The sequence below is a fragment of the Ptychodera flava genome, chromosome 1 (genome assembly GCF_041260155.1).
Source record: "Ptychodera flava strain L36383 chromosome 1, AS_Pfla_20210202, whole genome shotgun sequence".
NCBI lineage: Eukaryota > Metazoa > Hemichordata > Enteropneusta > Ptychoderidae > Ptychodera > Ptychodera flava.
Window position 1 is genome coordinate 6,479,134 of NC_091928.1, and position 24,526 is coordinate 6,503,659.

Genomic DNA, 24,526 nt, shown 5'->3' on the forward strand with positions numbered 1-24,526 from the left:
CCAGATCCGGATGCGAAATACGCGTCCAAATCTGCGCGCGACCCGGTTCGGCTGGTGTCTGTGTGTCCTCCACCGTTTCCGCCTGCCATCTCTATCTCCCCTGTCTCTGTTTCGCCGTCTCTCCGCCTCTTTGTCCATCTCCTCGTCTCTTACATTTTATCTTCAGGAAATACTATAACAATTACTGGAGAGTAGAAGAGTAGCCATTGTTCACAATATGGCGCGACGCTGCCGTGTTCTCTCGGAAAAAAGTGAATTGTTAACTGCCAAGCTTGCATATTTTTAATAGTCATTGTGTGAGTGGGACACATATTTGTATAATTTCTGATAGATCTGGATACGAAACTAGAATATTTATTTAAGGATTGTAACTTTTTTATCCGTGTGCAGATTTAGTGACACAGTCAAGCGGAACATTAAAATAGGCCGCACTCGACACACGTACACGTTAAATCTCGAATTTACCCCGGGGCAGAATGTTATATCAAAAGTTTCATGGTCTGGCCTCATTTGCTGGTTGCTGGTTTTTCTATTTAATATTGTGTAATCGTAAAGTATCGTAAAATTTTATGTATGATAAGGCGAAGCACCCCCATAAGTCACATTACTTACGAGACGTTCGCCGTGCACGCGACGGGTCGTCTGTTTGAAATTTGAAACTTTATTTCTCGTTTCTGGCGGTATTCGACCATAATTTTTGAACGCACATTCAAATTTAGTTAGCGGTGCCCGTTGGGTACGAATATCGTTTGCTAGTTCGTGAAAAAATTGCACTGTTTTTGAAATTTTTCACGCTTTTTGTTTGAAATCCTTACGGTTCATACGGGCACCGTGATCATCGTATATAATTGGTCCGTATCACATTCACCGCTGTTAGCCATACACAATAAACATCGATCGATAAGATAAAATCTTCGCGGTTTCCTTTTTGTTTTGCTTCGCGGATACAGACGATAATAAAGATAGTCCTAGCCCCATGAATACTAATAGGTACTTTTCAATAATCGAACAATCTGTTGCTTTCTGGTGTGCGCAGGCGCACGAGAGACTTTGATGTTAGAAATCGTTGTATGAGGAGTGTGATTTACAATTCATAACTCCCTTCGTTTTCAAGTTAATATTTATAGTGGTTTTAATGCCGTAAAAACGTACACATTTTCAAGGTGGAGAGAAGAGAATTGGCTGGCTAAACAAGACGGATTTTTTAAATTTTTCTTGAATGTTCAGTTGTCGGAATGATCTGCACTTAGGTGCTTGTTTACCGGGCTATCAAAGACAATGGGATCACTGTAGGGCGGTGTATTGAAAAGCGTGCTCTCACTCACAGGCCTTTTTTGATTCATCGCCTGTGTCGCACTACTAAGTGTCGTTCGTCTAATATTTTTTGCGAATTCCTGTGTACCTTCCTTGTACGGTGTTCTAGTAAATTTCGTTCGCCAATAACTGTACTGCGGACTCTACATTGTATAAATGTGAAATGAGTTTGACATCTGAAGGGGCATGAATTAATCCCGAACTTGTAAATACATTCTCTATACAACGTCAGCCATTTACAAAGCAGATAAGGATTAAGAACACCACGGTCTCTTACAAAATGGCCTGATAAATTAAATATTCAAGTTCAGCATGAATCGATTCCTCAAATGCAAACATTTTGAAGGTTAGTCAGTTTAAATATTCTTTCTCGGTGGTTCAAATTGATAAGTAAATTCCTAGACTCGATACTAGTAGTAAAATACTGAAGCTAGCCACGAAATGCAAGAAGATAACAAACGCATGGAAAAGTACCAATCACAAGAACACATTTCTTGTCCATCTTATACATACATACATACATACATACATACATACATACATACATACATACATACATACATACATACATACATACATACATACATACATACATACATACATACATACATACATACATACATACATACATACATACATACATACATACATACATACATACATACATACATACATACATACATACATACATACATACATACATACATATGTATATATATATATATATATATATATATATATATATATATATATATATATATATATATACATAATCTATAAATTATATATTATAGTCGCAACATTGTAAAATGGTAAAGTTTGCCACGCAATGGGTTTTAGAATTCAATAATGCGAAAGTTTGTCCGAAAACATAGCAAAGGTTTATAAAGTTTGCTATGTGTACTGGCCAGGTCTTGAAAAAGTGCAGATATTCTAACGAGTTGTTCTAGATTTTAAAAGAGTCGAATGAAGTTGTTGGTACTTCTGAATTTTTTTCAGTCATTTCTATTAAAAAGGTTTCGTTTCGGTGCTTCGTGCGTTTGTTTCGTTTTCTATGATAGCTGCGTCCTGTACTTCGGAATCGGTCTGCGCCCGCATTTCAAACGTGAATTTCTACATGAGATCGAAGCTCAGACACAGCGTTAATTTTTGGTAGAGTTCTGAGTCAGGACTTTCGACAACCTGTTGGCAGGCAACTGCCATGCACAGGTTGGCATTTTAATAAAGTTTCAATCCGCGCAGAGGGTTTTGTGGCCCCTGTTAAGGACTTATTAAACTTTTTCTCTGGACAAATGATGAAAAAGTGCTCCGTCAATAGCAATATGTGAAGTCAGCCGATGGGTTTGGTTTCTATTGATATAAAATGCATTTCTGAACTATGAGACCGGCGGGAGGAAAAAGCGATCAGACGACAGCGCCACATCTTCATTGAAGTTTGATCTTTTCCATCCGGGTTCAAATGCTATGGAAACCATTTAACAACAAGCAGCGCAATTTACACCAGGGACAAAGGTGGTTGTGGGCGAGACGCAAATAAACAAACATTTTAAAAGGCGACAAAGGAGAAAAAACGACTTAGGCGAAGGTAATGACAATAGAAAACTTCTCAATTTAGGGAAACGAAAAGACAATTTCATCGGTAAAGTTTTGAGAATTGGTATCCAGGTGATGGCGGGCGGTATTCTTTGGATAAATGACGCCGACTTTTTTGTTTTGCTCCTGAATCAATGCTGATAAGTAAGGGAGTGACTTTGGAATGAAGAATTGCCACTTTTCTGGTGGCCATGGGATCAATCGCGAAAACTGTGAGAGATCACAAACAGGAGGAAAACCATCGTTTGAGCATTTAACTTGAATGATAAAATCAAAAAGATAACAGGCAGGGAATGGTTTGTGATAAAATGGAATTAAACATGCCATATTTTGTAGATGATTGCATGTTTATCTCTTGTGATATCACGCAAAATGTTATCTGTTGCTTTTTTATTAATCATAACATCATAATTAGCTTTTTGTAAATGTAGTTCTTGATATGAAATATCTATGATAGTTTCTTTGCGGCTATTTTGAAATTAATTGCGTTGTCATGTCGAAGAATCCCGGAAGTGACGTCTTCGTGGATTTCACATTCATCACCGTGTGAAAGTTACTGACAGAGGGGGCTAATGTCTATATGGCACGTTGGTTTCATTTTGGAACTGCCTGTAATAGCGTTCATCATGATATCAATTATTCCATAAAACTGTTAGCTCTGTTTAGCCTACTTCCAGAAACCACAGGCAAGGATGGTGACTCCGTTGAGGTAATAATGTCAAAAAGTGCGAAACTATAACTTGAGTTGTTAGCATATGGACGTCCTTGACACTGAACTTGGCCTAAGATACATGCGAAGCAGTTTTAAATTTATGTGGTATGTCTCTCTCGCATTAGCCTGTAGTTTGGGTTCCTGAGATTTTGATACACTAACGATGACACAGGATTTGTCCTTTTTTCAGTTGAGTCACGACAGGTTGGAGAAACTTGACTTTTTCATTCTTTAAAAAAAAACTACACCTAACGTTGTCAGTAGGAGCATTTGGTACAGTTTTTCTCTTCCATCCAAATGCAGAAAACAAATTGTCACTTCCCCAAAGGAACATACTGCACGTATTTATCAGTGCGAAGATAAAGAAACCACTTGGAAATTAAGCTAGAGGCGATCGACTTATTGTCATGGTAATAGAATTGACTTTCCGAATTCTTTCCGCTTTACACTTCGTAGCAGCCGATGCAAAATTAATTAAAGCGGACGACATCCACCAAGCTCCCTCTTTAGTCACGCTACCGAATTCAAGTATACGTAGTCAAGAGTCGTAGAGACATAGTCTGACCGTATTTTACCTAGTCTGTTGATCTTGGCATGCGAGTAAAATTGTGGTTTCAAGGAAGATGTTAAGATAAAGAACGGATGACCTTATCCCGAAATTTGTCAGGTTCATCCGGACTTTTTGTATGTGTTTTTGTTGCTCTCATTGTTGCTGTTTTTGGTTGTTTTTTTTGGATATGTTGCAAAAATCCTAATGATAGTGTTGCTCACAGCTTGTCGGTAAACTAAACTGTCAAGGCAGTTTTTCATTTATGAGAATAACGTATTAATTCACTTGATATCGCCCAGAGAATTTTAAGAAAATCGGATCGACAGAATACGAACTGAAGAGCAAATACACAGATAGACGGGTAGACAGATATAAAGAAATGCACTGGGGGAGAGGGGGAAGGGAGGGAGAGAAAGGGGAGAGAGGAAGCACATGTCAACAGAGAGACACAGAGCCAGGGGAAATAACGTTGAATATCGATAACTAAGTAAAGATTACGGCTGATCAGGAAATCGTCAAAGACTGTGTTTTCTATGGCTGCGATGTTAATCTCGATGAACTCTTCTGAGCCACAGTTAGTGATGCATTTTCAGTATGTATAGACAAAAAATGAAAGTTGTCGAATTTGTTTGATTTTTTGGTGTTCGTTGCTGTTAAAGGAGGTGGTTTAAAAAAAGCTAAACAACCTCAAATGACATCACCACTCAATAAAATAGTTTCTGTTATCTATGATGACTGTCCGACCAGGAAAAATTGTACTTGGAGTTTGTGTGCTGCTGCGAGTCCCAAGAGAAAACAAAATAATATTCAGTCGTTGGCTTGGCCTTGTCTGTCTGAAGGTGACTTGAATCGCTACGATCATTCTGTAAGGAAGCAAGCTTGGCGAATTTGAAGGTCTGTTACTTCGGGTCAAATGTCACCGATTACACAGTCAAAGCAATGATGATGAGTTCGTTGATTCATTACTCCAATTAAACCTTCTTTACCGCTATCTTCCCTTCGTTTGTTTTTTACGGCGGATTAGGCTCACAAATCTACTCGCATCTCGTCAGAGACAAAGAGAAGCCACTGATTACAGCGCCGTGTCGGTATTACAGAGTAATCAAGACCTGCCCGCATCTTTCTGGGTCGGTTGCTCCGAACCACCAGATCTTCGCTAGCATTTTTTTTGCTTAATCGTCGCTTAGTAGAAGGGGATAATGTTTCCGCTGTGTTATCACGATCGCTTCGTTATTCCTTCATGTCTGAATAGACGAGTAATTGGGTTGGATGAGTGCGATCGGCGACTCCGGGACCCGATGACAACAGTGTCACCATGATTGCCTGTTCCAAAAGGATGGACGAGATGACTCTCCTTTTTCCCTGCAAAGATTGATAACATAGGTTTTGCTGACCCCGGGATCAATCCGGGATTTCGCGAGATCAACCCAGGGATTTAACATCTCTTCAACTACGTCCAATCTTACCAGCGACAGTCAAGAGATTTGTGACGATTTATACTTGTCAAACAAAATACTTGTAGAAAATACTAGTAAATAGACAATGAGGTAGGTTATGTCATGAATATATATATATATATATATATATATATATATATATATATATATATATATATATATATATATATAAAATATTAGATTCACACGCTTACTCAGTGTTGTGATAACGTGGAAAATAAAGAAATAGATGCAAATGAGAAAAATCTCTCGATAATATCTGATTGTTTCTTCAGATAGTTTTGAGGACAGAGAATATGACCATCGGGACATACACCAAGATCCACCGAATCAAGCTTGGCGGCTTCAAGTTTTACATGTGTAACTTTTTGCAGGCCGAAAATTTGCACTGTGAGAAATTATATACAGTAAATTATCAAATGACAATCTCTGGTGATACAAGCAAGGTCCTCATCTGTAGCTTTGTCGTAATTATTTATTCACGCAAAAATACGGGTTGGATTGTTCATTCTTGTCATATAAACTCATTTAAATGTGCAATCGTTACGCTGTGAATTATTCCTCTGCTGTAGTAGAGTGTGATTTTATTGTCTCCTTTCCAAGAATAGAGTTAGGTTTGAAATTAATTCAACGCAATACCCAAGCTGGGATGCGCTGTTTCCAGTCAGCTCACCATACAATATTTAGAAGGGCTAAGAATATTTGCATATCGCGCCTCGACACTTCAACACATGGATTTCAGCACGTTTCTTTCTCTCGTTCTACATGCGACTTCATTTCAGCATACCACTTATACTAGCAAGACTGTCACTCTTACCGTACAAGATAAATTGTTCGGATTGTACTTATAACCCACCGAAAAACCGAAGTGACTTACACGGAAATTATTTTAAAAGTAAATTTTGAAGATTGATAAGTTGTATAAATGACTTCAGAAATGGCGGTTGCTTTTCGGAACAGTGTAGGTGGACAAGCTTTGCAGACTGCAACACACTGCTTAGCTTCCCCGGCGCGCGAAGAAACTAAGTCGAATTAGTATATGGTGAAGTATTGTCATTTTAAAAGGGCATCTGCTGGCTTTGTCAAAGAAAAGATTTTTCTTTTTCTCTTTATAAAGCCTTGAGCTTTTGCCAGACAGGAGGCTGTGCACTTTCCCTTTTCAGTAAGAATATTCCGTTAATTCGGAAATTAAAAATTGTTAAATTCAACCGTCTGAGACTATTAAAAGACAGTGTTATGGCTTTAAGATTACCTGACTTGACATGGCGCTAAAGTGTCTTTCAAAATAATTTCTCGTATAGCTGACTTTGGCTTATCGATGACCTCGAGATCAAGCCCAGATTTCACCAGATCAAATTTTGTAATCTCTTTTTGAGGAAGAGGTACAAATCTCTTCTCATTAATATGCGTAAGGAAAGATCTCCTATGACGCCTGAAAGCCGCAGGGCACAAGCTCTGCTATTGAGCGAAATTACAGAAAAATGAGTTGATTGAACTTGACTTTCAAAATGATTGCTCTATCGTCTGACAAAATGAAATCGATTCGCCCTGACCTTGTGAATGTCGATCAAAGGCGGTGTATAATTCTTTTGTTAGACTGGGTGTCGGCCAGACAGGCAACCTCCTCCATTTCCTAAACAGTCTGGCAAGTATGTTTTAGCTCACATGAAATGTTCAGTAGCTTTGATTTACAATTGAGAAGATGACTTCCATAATTTTGGGAAGGAGGGAGAGAGGAAGAGAGGAAGAGAGGGAGGCAGAAAGTGAGAGAGAACCGAGCGAATAAGTTTTCTGATAATTTCGTGACAAAATGATTTTAATCAAATGACAGTGGTGGAAGAGCGGCGAATATCCCTACCATTAGGTATACGGCATTCTGAAACGTTTACAATTTGAAAAGAAACACCAACACGCAAGCATGCGTATTTTTTAATAAATCCACACTGTCATACTTCTCGCTTTATGACTTGTACGAACAATCAAAAGCAAACTTCTAGCGCTCAATTTCCAGTGGCGCTATGCAACATAAACTAGACTCCATCAAAAATACCGTCGCAAACGAAAAAACAGCATATGAGCAAAATGTTTAAGCTTGAAGAATGAAAATATATTTGAAACAAAATTTTAGCACAATTTTAATAATTTAATATCGGTGAAACACCGTAGATAAAATCATGTAAAGAATTGACTGTTATTGATTCGAACACGAACACACACACACACACACACACACACACACACACACACACACACACACACACACACACACACACATATATATATATATATATATATATATATATATATATATATATATATATATATATATATATATATATATATATATTCTTGTTCTGAATTTAGTCCTTGACCTGCCATAGATTGACACAAATTTGTATTTATGAATACTATTGTATTACATGTATTCATAAATGCCATTTCCCAGCATGCATTGTCTGATTACACTGACTTAGAAATGCGGGTACCTCTGTATAACGTCATTAGCAAGTCAGAAGATGTCATTTACGGACGAGAAATGGTTAGGCCATGGTGCGCTGATGCCATCATTGACACGGTTATCAATTTTATCGTCTTAGCGGCCGACACATAGAAGGGTTAACATGCCGGGTCAATTCCGAAGTGGACCTCGTCAAAGACACGCAGTCTACGGAAAGCAAAACCATACATGGAACTTTTACATGTACTGTTTTACGAACCGAAACAAAATTTGAAATTCTTGTAAAAGCGGGTGATAAATAGAATAGGTGAAAATTAAACATGTGGAAAGTCGATATTATCCAGAATTATACCTGAGAGGTCGCCCTATTGCTTTCCTTTCATAGTCAACGCCTATCGGCCGTTACTGTTGTTCCGCATACTACCTTCAATGACTGGGAAAATAACAGTGGACAAGAATTGACCCCACAGTTCTCAATGATGAGACTCGTCCCATACAAACAATACTTGTGTTTGGATTGGAGATTCACCGAACACATTTTTAAAGTTTACTTTTAAGAAGTGCTGAGAAAAGATACCTGAAATTGTGGTTGATCTTGTTATTGCCTCGTCTAAGATACTTCTGTCGTATCTCGGAGAACATTTTCCTACTGTTCGCGCAATGAATAATCAATATTAGTCTGTGAAATTTAATGTATTTCAATTGTTTATATGTTTTGTTTACGAAACTGTTACTGGATAAAACATTTCCTATCATGTATGTATGTATGTATGTATGTATGTATGTATGTATGTATGTATGTATGTATGTATGTATGTATGTATGTATGTATGTATGTATGTATGTATGTATGTATGTATGTATGTATGTATGTATGTATGTATGTATGTATGTATGTATGCATGCATGCATGCATGTCTCTATCTATCTATCTATCTTTCTATCTATCTATCAACTATCTACCAACGTATCTATCTGTGTATGTTTCTATGTATGTATCGATGTATCTATGTATCTATCTATGTAAGTGTCTATGTATCTAGATATGTATCTGTGTATCAATCCACAATCCATACATTCATACCTACATCTACTTATCGGTATGTTGGCTCCGGCAAAAGAAGCCCGACATTCACAATTTTCAAGTTCATATATTTCGTATAACATATTTTCCTCTCTTGTCAAGCTTGTCAACATTACATCTGTGGCATTATTCTCACTGCCAAAAATCTATGAAATCACAGTGTTTACGATGAGCGGGTTGAATTTTTAGAGAAAGGACGTGCTGAGGATGAAAGTGGAGCGAAAGATGCATGCCCTAACATCGCCGAGGTTGACATAGTCCGCATACACGACTGATTTGTTTTTCTGTCTGGGACAAAATGCGATAAATTGACAAAACATCCGACAAAATGAAGTTGCAGTAGACGAGTAAATATGGCAGGCTTCCAGGAGCATGCGCAATGGTAGACTCGATGCAAACACAAAGCGCACAACACATGGAAGGGGCTGTATCACCAGGGGTGTCAGCTCTATTGTCAAGTTCAAATTGACACGAGAGACGATCAAAAACCACCGATCAGAGGAGACCTGCCGTTTGACAGCTAATAGACATCAAGGACGCTAGGCAATTACGCTACAAACTGGGAACTAGACGGTGGGCGTTTGCTTGTAACTATGTATGATAAAGTACCCGCCTTTCCTTCTGTGTCGATCGGCCGTGAAGATCGTTGGCAATTGCGGCTCTTTAAGGGAGTTAATTTATTTTTATTGTGGAGTATAGATTGTCATTAAAGCGGCTCTTGAAATGTTTTTTATCTGTTCAGAATTGTCATCAAGGTGTCTTTTCGTCATTCAATTGGGAGATTGATGAGCGTTTAATGGGTCTGGCTTGTACAATGTCACCTAACCCAAATTAGCAATGTGTCATCCAGTCCCAGAAAAATGGAACGTCTTTTGATTCGTTTTCCGGAGTAGCTAGCTACTTTAGTTTTGCCTTAGTTATCCTTAGACAGGTCATGTCGTAACGGGTATACTTGAAATGGCCAGCTCAGCTCATACATTAATTTAGTCAGTCTTTTGTTCAAAATCTTACGATTGCGGACTGTGACTGGTGTCCTGGTAGTCAGCATTGACAAGATACCGTACCCAAGGTCTCAAACTCTGCCTTATGAGACGAAAACGCCTCAAAACTATGAAAGTTAGTGATGAATTAAAGATTTCGTCAACACAAACAAACAGATTAACCTTCATATCATGTTTTGTGAGTAATAAAAACTTGATTTTTTTTAACTTGGAATACCTTGATCAACTCACAGTTTTGCAACTTTTCACGGGCGTTTGTAGTTGCATTACTTGTCCGATCGGTATCGAGGAGGATAATTCGAAACCGAATCGTACTACAAATCAGACGACAGCTAAAGATAAAAATTTGCTTCAGTTCTGTTTTGATGCAAGCTTCATCAAGTGCATGTACTTTGATCCGTGCAAGAATGACATTTTAAGTTTGGAAAATCAATCATGTATTGCATCAGATGTAAAAAGGGTTTTCAAATCATACCTGACCGAAGAATAGGTGTCTCGCATGATGAACTTTTGCTTAGTTTCGATTTGAATGGAGACAAGTTAAAGGCCATGCCAGGAAAACGTATCGAAATTTGCAAGAAAAGGGGGCGAGTTTTTCCATTAAGTTGTGGCCTTTCACTCAGATAGAAGCTGGAACAAAAACTTCACAATTTCCGGTCCGATTGATGTTTAAGGAATTATTGTGTGGGAATTCGGACAGCAATTACTGCGCTTTAAATTCTCTGCATTTTTTGAGAACCACTGCAAATGTTTCCGACACGTCAAGATACATAAACGGCCAGTTGGCCTTACTTTAAAGCCAATTATTAAAGAATGCCACTCAATCCAACAAAACTGTTGTAAAAGTTCGTCAACGACTTTGTCTCTATGGGCATTAACGCCTTTCATTAGTTTTTCTATCGCATTCTGTCTGCTTATTCCGTTGCCAAGGCTCAGACACGCTTGTCCCGCCGAAGATGTATCGATATTTTGACCAACTGTAAATTTAAATACCGCCATTTGACCTTCAGTCGTGTACAAATGTCAGACGAAATCATCGCCAACAATATGTGAATTGTGTATTTTAGGGTGGACTCCCCTATAGCACCGGTAATTAACTTACTTGGGCCACTGTTTGACTGTATCCTACCCATGAAAATGAAGAAATTCCTTTCTAAATAAGTCAGTGTAAATTTCTCATTAACTTGTGGTTGCCAGCGTTTAGTTGGACAGCTGTCGGACAGTGGAGGCAAAAAAGAAGAAAGCAACCGCAAATGCAATGGATTATCGACACACCTAGCACCAGGTGTTTAGGTCTTGCTTATTGATAACGTCAATGACTGTCTCCCTAGTGTATTGTCTCTCCGTTTCTGCTCCCCAGTTTGCCGTATTCTGACTTCAAAATATCCGTCCTTTGCCATTGTATCTCTGTATTTGACTTGGTGTCTATGATGCTACTCTGCTTGTACCTCTAAGTGTAGGGTCAAGTTGGGAACCACTGTTCAGTTACCTATAGTGACCCCGATTAAAGTGACCCTCTGTTAATCAAGTATTTTAAGTGCCATTGGAATACGAGGTAAACGCTTAATTCTTCACATGAACCAGAATGGTTTCAACTACTTTAATCTCTGTTTCCGCATGGAAATATAGTATTCTTAAGTGAGAAGAATCGAGTGTTTTGCAATTTTAAGCTTCATGTTCTTTCTGAGAGGTGTTACCCTCAGCGCGCGAGCGATACTAAACTTAAGAACGACGAACGAATCAACAACAGCATAACATGTCTTGCGGTTGCCATTGGTAACTAATAACCATTTGAGTCTGACTTGACTAGCTTCCATTGTTACTAAGCTATAGAGTGCGTGACAAGAAGCGCTAAAGTGTCACTTTACCCGACGGTGTAAAGTCCTGCCTTGATCGGAATTTTACCAATAGTATTGTTCCGGTGAGATATAATCGAAGGAGATGTCGATCAAATTCACTGTTGTTTTATTTTGCTTTCTGTAGTAATTTTTTTAATTAATATTAAGTGAATGAGCGCTAAAGTAATCTTTCATAAATTATATTTTGCATTTTTTGTAATATTCAAACAAAATCTTTACGCTTTTTCTCTCTCCGAATTCATCATTGATTGGATAGCAGAAAATTGTTGAGAATATTCTTGATATCATTGCTGGGGGGGTTTTTGTTGTTGTTTTTTTTGTTTTTGTTTTGCTTTTTTGTATGAGAATTATTCTCGCTTTCAGAATAGAAGCAATAAATAAGTCATCAAGGCATGGTATCTGTAAATTTCTTTTCTTTATGAGAAGTATCAAAATTGTCACATTAATATCGTTGGGACATAAAGTCCTAAGATAGCGTAACGATATAGACTTCATCGTTTTCCGAATTCAGTTCCATGTGAGTGCGCAGGGATGTCACGTGATGTATTACATGGTGAGGTTGTGATGAATTTAATATCTATAATGAATCGCCTAACACCTCAACCCCTTAACCTAGAGGCGCACAAAAACGCAAAGTACTTCATTATGGCTAATCCCCTCAGAAGCGCCGACATTTTATGTCCTCTTTCAATGAATTTTTTTTATTTCGTCGCTCTCTTTTCTTGGAACCTCAGCTCAAGTTTTAGGGGGTTCTAGAACACTTCGTCCTCCATGATAGGTAAGATCACCTCGCCCTCATGATACGTAACACAAATCCACAAACTTAAGAATAAATGCCCTACACACCTGACGTGGAATGTATACGTTAGAAAGCTTTGCGGTGAGTTCACTTTCAGAGCTACTGCACTGCAAGTGAAATCATGAAAACACTGTCACGGTCAAATTCTTATTTATTGTTATAGAACTCTTTGAGTTTCGAGTTGCCCATATTTAGTCACTGTGATTCTATCTGTATGTTGCCATGATGATCAGCGAGTATTTTCCCATTCGGCTTTTCTCCGTTCAGTTGCCATAATTTTCGTTCATAGCTCTTCTGTGTCACCAAAACGAAGAATTATTATCATATATCACTCAGAGTTCACATGAGGTATATGATACAGACATGGTGACATATTAATCTATTTTAATAGATGATTATAGCGGTAAACCAAAGTAGACACCCATGGAAGACTATTCAATTTTCTTTTTAACAAATTTAAAATTTTATTACACATACTTCAGTCTTGGTCGACGTGATGAGAAATTTTAAACTTTTAAGCGAAATCTCTCTCTCTCTCTCTCTCTCTCTCTCTCTCTCTCTCTCTCTCTCTCTCTCTCTCTTTCAATGAAGAGACACGTACGCTACACAGAAAGATAGAGTGCATACCCCGATAATGTCAACATTTCTCTGATTTTATTTTGCGGCAGTTGGTTATTGTTTTGCTGCATTCTGGCAGGCGAAAGTTGGCAGTCATCAGTATGTTAATTTGTCTGTGGATTGAAGGGCGTGGATTGCAGGGTAAAGTCTCATCAACACACAATAGCCTCACCCATGGATGCACTTGCGTACTTTATAGACCTCCAATTCTTACCGTTCCGTCTATTGAGTTGTCGGCATCTTCAAACCGGGCGATTAACTACGGAGGCTCTATGTCATTTGACGGGGGTCAGCGGATCTTCAATGGGGTCACCGGCGTGTCTCCCGAGTTAGCGGGGTCAACCTAATGCAGGTTTTAACACAAGTCGCATCGAGGCAATTTAAAACAAAATTTATCTCGTCAGAAAGTCCATTTTGGCGCGACTGATACAGGCCCGTGGGTATTTTTTTCACTCTTCCACCACTTACCAGACGTCTGTGCTGGCGTACTTACGCGCCATCATATCCGCCGCTAGAGGGCAGCAACCATTTCGTTCCACCGGCCGCGCGACTCTCCACCATAATTCCCACTCCAGGACGACTGGCGTTTTTTCTTTTTTCAATTCAGGTTTGCACTGTCCTAGTTTGAATTTTGTTTAATTTTTTAGTAAATTTATTTATTAAAAGTTGGCAGTACATGGTTTAAGGCAGACGAGGTTGCATCGAAAGCGAGAAATTTTCAGACAATGCTGTGGAAGGTTTAAGGGGCAATAAAACAAGACCTCAAAAAAATTTGAAAGGTGTATGTGCGTGCAATGCGATTCGTGAGCGTGTCCTACCTCGCAATCAGGATTGACTGACGCTGTCAGGGTGTTGAGTGTAGCCGCGTGAAGGCACATGTCCAGCTACTGAGCAGGTACATGAAGCATAAAGAAATCGAGCATCGTCCCTTTACCCAAATGCCCCCGAGCCAACCATTCAGAATCGACAGCGATCCATTGGCCCTGGTTTGATCAAGTCTGTGTAATTGCAAAGGGAAAAGACAACTGAAATCGGTGAGTGGAAATGTATTTTTCTTCCTTCGTAAAAGTCGAGTGATAAATTCACTAAATGTCGGATTTTGCTTTCTCTACTGAGCTTTCAACACACTTCGGTGAATTGCAAGCTGGGATTTTATTTTCTCAAATCTAGCGGTTGACAGTCAGCGGCTACAATCGACACGATCAAAGAATACTGCAAGCGATTAGGGACACTTCACGTTCGTTAATTGCCCAGAAAGTTGGAATTGGGTAACTTAGCTCCACAACTGTTCCTGAACAATATGGGAATAATGGAAATTTACACTTTGACTCGCCGATTGCAGAGTTTACAAGTTTTGAAAAAGAGGGACACACCGTTATATCCTGACAACTTTTGAAATAGTTCGTCACTACTACATCGCTTCTTCGCTTCTGGTTCAGTGATCGTACCATGTGAATATTTTGCCTGAAACCGATTTGGTCGGCATACTTTTCGCATATGGTTTTAATCTTGGAGCGGTTGACGCCGTACTTTACTCATGAAAAAAGAAAACTTTCTGAGAAGGTACTCGACTGACTTGTGCTTTGGAGTCAGTGCGTATGTATTCCGGTTGACGGGTCTATTGGAGAAAATGAATCAATTTCGCTTAATGTAATCGTCTTCGGATTGCATATGTTAGTGATTTCTCCTTGTAAACACATTCTATGCGAAATCCAAGAGCAGTATTACCAGTCAATGAATAAGAACATTATTAAGTGGGCTTGTGTTTTACCCTACTTGTGCCGCCGAGAGAGACTTGGAGAGTCTTACATTTTCTTTAAGGGGAAGTTTCTTTTTCCTCCTGTCAGTCCGAACTCGTTCAGTAAGGGTTAGCCAAGCGCACTGTCATTTTTGTGTACATACCCGTATTCTATGACACTTCATAAAACAAAAGCCAGGCATGGTTGTGCTCGGAGTAAATCGTTAGAAAAGCTAATAATTTTCAAGAGACTGTAAAAACACCAAAGTGACTCGGTAAATATCCCTAGATAAACAGCAAATTATATGCGAGAGTGCCTTTGTCCAGGGCTTTCGCGTCGATGAAGGATCGCTGATTGGTCAGGATGTGGGAAAAAAAGAGAGTGGGTCGGATTTAATGGGTGATATTTACAAAGGGGACAGGGGATATGAATAGGGTGAAAGATATCTTGTGTTTTGGACGGATACATGACGAAGAAGAGAGAGTGAGCATACACAGTCCTATGTCTTTTTTTCCGAATGAATCTCAATAGAGTAGGGGAACAACGAGGGCTTTCAACGACACAAAATGGGCCATAGCCCAGGCTCACAATCGCTCAATTATGCCGACAGAGATGGCTAATTAAAAGTGGACGTTAATTGTGTGTGTTTTAATTAACCCAAGTCGCGATAAATGAGTACCAAACAGACGCGCTGAATGGACTGGAATATAAAGTAGGATTGGTCCGATCCAGGCCAGGATAAAAAGCTTAGTATATTTGCACGATTAATTTACGTGCAAATAGGCCGGATAATACCGACGAGACGCTGTAGAAAGGTAGACAATGACATTTTCTTTTTGTGGCCTTTGGCTTTTCAGGGAGTCGAAGCCATTGACAGGCTATTGCCCAAGTGATTTTTTTCGTTATATTTGCTCAATGGTTCAACAGACAGCATTTCTCCGAGTCAACAATCGAGGGGTATTAGACGCAAAGCTTTGGTCACTTTTCTCTCGCCATAAAAAAGTAGCCATAAGTAATCGCTTTTACTAGTATTCGCCCCGCCTTTTATTTGCCTTTATGGTCTACCAGTCCAAACGAGTAGGGCTTCACACCGAGTCGGCTAACTGTTTTAGCTATAATGAGAAACTAACATGTTCTTTTTTGCATTGAATACCTCGGCCTTGAAGACAAAATTCCCTTTTGTCATTACAGTTTCTTTTAAAACATGCCATTTTACCACCCTCTTCTGAAACAGAGCGTCGACGGTCGATGGCTCATCCTGTTTTCAAGTTCTCTCCTTAAGTGGCGTAGCAGGCGATCGTTGTTTAATTTCACATCGATCATTGCGGGTTACAACCAGTGCCCGGGCAGTCATGAAAGAGATTATAGACACACCGGTGAAATTGACCAGAAATGTACATAGGGGGTTTGCTTTTGTGAAATAGATCACACACGACTCCGTCTAACACCTAGCCTAATGATCATTCGCCCAGCTATTCCGACTTGACAGGGGTCTGTTCGATTTCCCGGCAATCGTTGTCTGTCATCGACCGGTCTGCTGTCGAGCGCCAAGCCAGCAATGTGCGAGCAGCGTTAAGGTTCTGGGGATGTGAGCTTTGCTGCGAATCTTGAATCTGCATTATAATTGTCTCTGAGGGGGAGATGCACTGATTTTTCAATCACAGAGCTATCTCCCAAGCGACATGCCGTTCTCATAACGTCAAGAACAACCCAGTTCTCTTTTCAACAAGGTATACACATGAAAATAACTGTTATATATATATATATATATATATATATATATATATATATATATATATATATATATATATATATATGCGTGTTTATGTGTGTATATAATGTGTACAACGTAAATATGTATGGTTTGATGGATTGAAATGTATGTGTACTGTATATATATATATATATATATATATATATATATATATATATATATATATATATATATATATATATATATATGCAGAAATCGAATGAGGCCATGGTTTGTCGATACACTAATAGATATGACCTCTTCTTTGACTTGTGACCAATGCACAGATGACGACGGGGCAGACATGAAAGGAGGCGCCTGAAGTCTCTTGGGAACGCGTGTCCCTCCCAAGTGGTAGTTTGTTCTTATGGAGGAATCTCTGGTACAATTGTGGCATCCCAAGTAAAGATTGGTCGCCGGTTCACTTTAGAACTAACACCAATTCACTTGCAATACAAGAAGCTGTTTTGTGTAGTCTGAGATTCTGAGCAAGGTTACTTACAAGTCGTGAAAAATATTACATCATATACCCAAACAGGTTTATTGTTGCACTCAACGTGCGGCCCACTTGAAACTGTTTGAACGAGGCGAAGATTTCTATTGCCCAATTGAACTACTGGGTTCCACTTGATGAGTAAAGGGTCGCGATAAGAACCCAATCCCTTCCCATGCATTCATCCACAACCACCAATAAATACAACTATACGTGCATACACATACATGCATACATACATACATTCATACATACATACATACATACATACATACATACATACATACATACATACATACATACATACATACATACATACATACATACATACATACATACATACATACATACATACATACATACATACATACATACATACATACATACATACATACATACATACATACATACATACATACGTACGAGACAGAAGGGGAAGACAGAGGGAGACAGAATGTTCACTGCATGGTGTTCAGTTAAAGCGAGCGGAAGACTATCTGGACACAGTTTTGTTTTCACACCAGAACAATAACGTGTAATGATATGTGCTAGTCGAAGTTACAAGGTCCTTGAAGACAGCTTAACGTTTTTGATGTGTCTTCTTCCGTCCTGTTGTCTCTTTCCATGCCTTTTTGAAAGCGTTGACGGTGTTTGTATTCGTTTGGGTTTCACGTCTCTTGAGGCAGGGTGTAGCGGAAGCCAGGCTTGCAGTCGATTCATAGAGGATGCAGCCCCTGAATAACGTGCTTGCCGCCTCGCCTCGCACCCCCAGCGCCTCGATGACTGCAATTCTGCTATTCCGTCCTCAAACAGATGGTGCAAGTTTAATCAGAGTTCAAATTAAAGTGATAAACGCGAAGGAAAAAAGAAGGGGAAAATCTTGAAGCGGAAATTAGACGGTCGACAATTAGCCAGAGTTGTGAACGCATATCACATAGACTGCTGTACCGCCAGGCGCTACTGGTAATCAAACAAAACATCATATCTGCCAATCGACATATGTTCATATATGATTTGTTCAGACAATCTCAGACTCGAATTATCTCGTGTGAAACCTTGAAATATAGCAGTGTTCATTGGCGTGAAATTCGGTTCATTTTACAAGTACCCGATACAGTTCATCTTTTGTGTTCACTTAAAACGAGAAAGGCCACAAAAAACTAGATTGTTGGCTGGTTTGAAGATTATTAATGCGAGGGAAAACACAGGTATTTAGAGGCAAATCGAATGCTCTGTTGTGAGATGGTTCACAGCGTGTTCATGGGCTGGTTGCAGGCTTGTTACACACTCGCTGGAGCATATACAGCTTTGATACTTGACGCACAATCAGATAAACATGTTTAACACAGTCAGGCGAGGGCGGCCACAAAACTAACAAACCGTCGGTTCACGCTGCGAGCTCTCGTTTCGCGAACTGTCATCGCCGACTGCTTAGGACTACCTCAGCGGGTTTGATTTATGATAAGTTGACGAGGTGTCTCCCCCACCCCCTCAATTAAAGTGGTAACTTTATGGGTCTCGTATTCACACATTCGCGTTAACTGGCTGTAATGATAGCCCCGTACTTCCCATCCATCTCCATTACGCATTTCCGAATGGCTGCGCTCTGACGTCACAGCTACCGAACACATTCCGTCGTTTAAATCGATAATTTCACCTCATCTTGATTAATTTTTTAATTAAAATTTGCACCGATTACGTAAAGCCAGTAATGGCCGCTGTCAAAACCAATTGTTTATTTATGCGTGCATCGAAGAGTGAGCAATAGTTTGCGTTTTTAATATCGTGAACAGACACTCGGTCGTCGCTCTAATTTTGGCGGTTTTCATCAATATCAAATGTAGGGTCTGAGTCAAGAAAAATACCGGGTATTTGTTGCGAATATTATGAAATTTCCAGTTTTCTGGCAGATAGATGCATTTGGCTAGTTAGCAACCATCCCCTGTCGTTTCAATTGACCTGTAAAAGAACACATACAAGAGACGATAAGAAATCAAACCTGCTAAACCCCCGTTTCATCATCCGCTGAAGCTGCCCTGATAATTTGAAGTGCATTAGATCGCTGTCTAATAAAATGCGCTGTGAAAGAGCCTGAAATGTCAGTGTATGTGAAAGACACCACAAAAGGAGACAACAACAGCCACAACTTGCCTTTGGAGCACTCAAGTAGTTCGCCAAGGAAGAGGTCGCTTCCCCATTGACGACCCATTGATCCTCCAAAATATAGTTCAGAATACCGACCGAAAAAAATCTTGCAAATGAAAATTCCATGGGATGTTTCTCAGATATTGTGCGCAACGTCACGGAACGCTGAAGGCACTCAAATACCGCTCTTCAAAAACCGGCTTTAAAACTGGGCGGGAACGGTGTCAAGATTTCGCCATGAGACGACAGGCGACATTGATATGCAAACCGCCGCTTGTGGGACACTGTTGTATTCGCGCCTTTTCTATCTCGAGTCTGTCGGCAACTTCAGAAAAAGGGCAGCATAAAGGAGTGTTTATTGAATAAACCTAATTACCGGAATTTTAATGAGAACAGTGCACCGACGAAAAAACAGCAGGAACTCGGCCCCACTTCACAAGGGTGCACCACAGACCTAAAAGTTTCATTCAGTCCGCCAACGACCTTTGAACTCTAACTCCAACTTCTCCAGAGGGGGTGGCTCGGAACTGGTCCAGTAATGAGCGAGGAGGACTTTTTACTATAGCGGCATTGGTTTGTACCTCGTCTAAGTTTTCTCCTATCAATTTGAGATACATTACTTAATAAGTCTGCGCCTTCTCAGAAAACACATGAAACGTCCAGAGCGAGTGCAACATGCGACTATAATATGGTTTAACTCAAGATTGGTACAAGATTAATGTAATTTACAACATAAGTTTTACAGAATAATACCTTAGATGATATTTTAAATCTGCTAAAAGTATAAACGTTACGATGCGACTTGTATTTATTGCCGCCATGGAAACGAATGAACCTTTTGAAATCCGTAGAGAAAAGACAAAACAAAAGTTACAAGGACTCGGTGTCGGCTAGTATTGTTAAAATCACACAATACTGCAATTATTACGATGTCAGTCTTTCAGGAAAATAAAATAGGAAGGCATAAAATGGTTTCAATTTTGCGCAGATGTGGAAATCAAGTTGTTCGAGAACAGTCGTATGACATGTTGAAGCTGACAGAGTAACGTCATCACCGGAAAGCCCCGGATGTAATTTTTCAGATTACCGGCCACCTCGGTGCACCGTCGAGATAAACTGCTAAAGTTAAGTTACAGTCATGTGTAAACACGGTGGGCGGGATTGATTTGCCATGTCAAAATGCTAGAATTACGAGCTGCCGACGAAGACGTACGGGAAGGCGACACAACCCTGTTCCAGAGCTGTCCTCAATTTACGGAAGAGTAATTGGAAATCCAAATAAAAAACAAAAGTCTAATTAAATAGGAGGCTCAAGTAATTTGATGGGCGTGTGTATCTGGTGACTGGCTCCTATCTACTGCCATGTGTTTTGCTTTCCACTGTTATGGTCAACTTGGGTGAGCTGTACTAATTGCTTGATTATTTTCCTTATCGACCTAGTCTAATTTCAAATTACCAAACCCCCAACTTTAAATTGCTCCATGTCGTTAGTGGCAATTACAATTAGAATAGGCTGCTCTGGTTTTTGCTCTCTCTCTCTCTCTCTCTCTCTCTCTCTCTCTCTCTCTCTCTCTCTCTCTCTCTCTCTCTCTCTCTCTCTCTCTCTCTCTCTCTCACACTCTCTCTCTCTCACACACACACACACACACTCTCACAAACACACACCATGTGACTGAGAATCCTCATGTCTTTGCAAAAGACGTGGCAACTCTAAGCAAGACTGTTCACAGAAGATTTAAATGTCTATTGAAACTTTCTTAATTGACTATACTCCAAAGGAAACTGTCTACGGTAGCATAAAGGCTGTTGACATCCGTCATTGTCATACTGTCAGCTGCCACTGTTGCCGAAGAGTTCCATTTTCTCATAACGAAGTCACGCATCGCTAAAAAATTGAGAAGTTTAATTCGATCTACAAAAAAGGATTGTTTGCCGCTGATGCTCATCTTCTGATATCTGTCTTTGATACCGCCTTGCAAACTTTTAGAGTAAGGTCATTTATAGTAAAAAGGGAAAACTTGACTTTTAGTGTTCTTTAAAATATTTTGTTGTCTACACTATCGCGCTGTCTTCTGGACCTGTCCCTGCTCATCTTCCCAGTTAACAGCTACGTACTGTATTGATAACACCCCTGTCACCCGTTTGAACGCAAGGAGAGCTTCTAACAAAATAGCAGCCATCGACAAACACTGGCTTGTTTATATTTAATTACGCGGAAACAAGCAAAAAGAAACACGGGGCCCAGTAAAGGCAACAACGTTTATTGAAAAGTGGCGGCTCTGTGTGTTTGGAGTCTGGAACGTTGGCGACTCGTCCATGTTTTCCTAGGGCTGAATTTCAATAGCCAGTGTCTGTGGTCCGTAACATGATCCCCGGGTTTGTCAAATACCGCCAGGATGGTCTGTCGCTGGAATATGCATTGTTTCCCGCGCATTGTGTTTCGTTTAAAAGACGACATTTTTTGCCCCATTGTTCCCGCGCGGATTTTCACATCTTCAGGATTTACTTTTAAATAAATTGTTTTTCGGCCACGCCGTATCCTGCGTGTCATTCCGTTGTCTGCGAGTAGAAAAAAACCGCTTTTGCTGCTGGTTCCCGGTCAAATGACCAGCAAATGTGTTCATTTATCTAAAATTTAGATGGAAGCTGACGAAATATGCGAATTTTACACGAATCAAATTGTTGAGAAGGTGGAGTAGAACAATGACAAAAGTTTCGACATGTTACCCTTCTTTCTTTCCAGGATTGAGTTCCATCTAATCCGATTGTATTTAAATTCCATTGCCAGACTTTCTCCCAGCTATTTGGTTAAACTTTCAAGTGTTGTCAAGTCAAACAGGTAGAGATAATCGGAAGCATTCTCTTCACGTCGAGTCAACCAATCAAATGCTAGAATTTTGCTCCCAAAAGGCGGAGATGACGTAACTAATTTCGTCATTTTTTTTAAATTTCGAAATCAGTAAAAAATGGCCAATATAGATTTCCCCACGAAAAATCGCATAATATGTATAACGCAACTTTGGGCATAATATGCACGGGAGTGAAAGGACCACACTCACACAGACATTTGGCGATGATGACATTACCGCCTACTAGTACTTTGAATACAAGCCATCGTTGCAAAGTCAGGTTCTTTGTACTACTTAAAAAAAGTTATGCGATCGATGTATTCGGGCATTTTGTTAAAACGACAAGAAAAATCGGTCTAACAAAATGGGAGTGGGGTAAAGAATCGCCTGTGCTAAACGCCTTATCAACATCCAATTGCAAATAACCACCGTCGGACGACGTGCTTACGGTGTTTCCGCAAGCCAGCATGTTATCACCGTCGATTTCCTAACAAATCTCAAGTTAAGCCCACATGGTGTCAAATAGGATTTCGGCTTGCCAAGAGCCTACAGGTAGACGAAACCACTGCCGAAATAACCTTAGCTACAGCAGTCAATTTTCATGAATGGTCTTAATCTAAATGGCAGGGAGAATACTCTGTATGTTGTATTCTCAAAGAAAATGAACTCATGCGACAGTCAAGGATCATCCGGGACACTTCATCAGTTATTTTGTTGAATCTAAGTGTCTGACGATCAGGTAATCCAAACGAACTGAAAAAAATTGCCGTTTAACCATACTACGGTAATGACTTTAGCTAACGTTATGGGAGGCAAGCCCTAATCTGCAGCGTAACGAGAAAGTAATTATTTTGTAAGTAACGCAATTTAACACCGATATTGTTGATCGCTACCACTCGCAATACATCCGGTCAGGCGAACTCATTAGGTGCAATTTGTCTAAGCCATTTAACTTGAAACTTTGCTGTTTTGTTTTGCTGCACAGTCTCATGCTGCGACCTACTTTTCATCATTGACATAGATTCTGAAGTTAGAAGTTTATTTCCAAACCGTGTCTGTATGTCTCTTTTTTCCCTTTAAAATTGTTGAACACAACAAGTGGCGCAAACATCGGCAAGGGACAATGACAGGCTTAAGTTAATGATCAACAGCTATGTCTGGCTATACTTAAGCAAATTCTCCTGTCGACTCCAAAACAAATCAAGCACTAGAAGGATGGTCATCTGTGACCAGAGCTGTTGTCAACAACATCATTGAAAATGAGTAATCGCAGGCCACTCTACACGAAAAAAACACTTACATCACACTTATTTCTAATTAAACCAATTGAAAGTTTTTCCATCACAAAACGTGACTTTTGCCAGACACATGGCATACAAGTCTACCAACTTCTTAAGTAGTTTTGTATTCTACATCCATCTGAAGCGCTTCATTATTCTTAATTGGTTAAACATCATAACTTTTTATAGCCAACTATTATTCATGAATTTCCTGAATTTGTCATTTTGGGGTGGGGGGCTCTGAGGGATTTACCCCACGTTTTGGCCGAAAACTATGAAAGGGCAGTGAATCACGGATCAATGGACCAGAAAGTTTACAGCTAACTTCACATCGAATGCAGAAACCAGTTCGGCAGAAAAGAAAACAATCATATAGGTTACTAGGCACACTCGGGCAGTTGATGGTTTATTGAATTTCATCTTAATATTTATGGTTGTTATTTCGCTAATAGCAATGATACACCTACAATTTATCTAAGTGTTCGAACTATCTCACCTAAATTCTAAGAACTTTTCTTTGATGTTCGAAGTTCTAGCGACAAATTTATGCCTGGCGCAATGTCCTTCTTTGTCCTTCATTTTTCTTCAAATGAGTTAAATAAGTATTTAACTCTTGTTGTATTTGCTGAAAAGCAAGTGTGCCCCATTTCGAGGCAAAATTAAATGTTTACATCGCGCAATATGACGTGAAAAGACTTAAGTCCTTCTGTATTACTTGGAGATATACGTGTAAGGCCCCGGTAGCTGGAACAAGAGGATAATATAAGCAACAAAAACCGACATTATGTTTCACAACTTTGAGTTTTAGAGCAAGTATGGAGT

General features: G+C 39.6%; 1 protein-coding gene across 9 annotated transcripts in view; it reads left to right on the plus strand.

Moving 5' to 3' along the window:
- The window catches only part of LOC139126295 (paired box protein Pax-6-like), a 115,963-nt gene that overhangs the window by 30,522 nt on the left and 60,915 nt on the right, over positions 1–24,526 (plus strand). The window contains exon 1 of one of the 9 annotated variants that reach the window (XM_070693359.1): positions 14,269–14,479. The exons of 4 other annotated variants lie outside the window; for them this stretch is intronic. The gene's annotated coding sequence lies outside the window, so the exon portion shown is untranslated. Of the gene's footprint in view, positions 1–14,268; positions 14,480–20,129; positions 20,149–24,526 lie in introns of those variants that run through there. 4 more of the 9 variants (XM_070692848.1, XM_070693290.1, XM_070692756.1 and 1 more) reach the window with 4 other exon arrangements.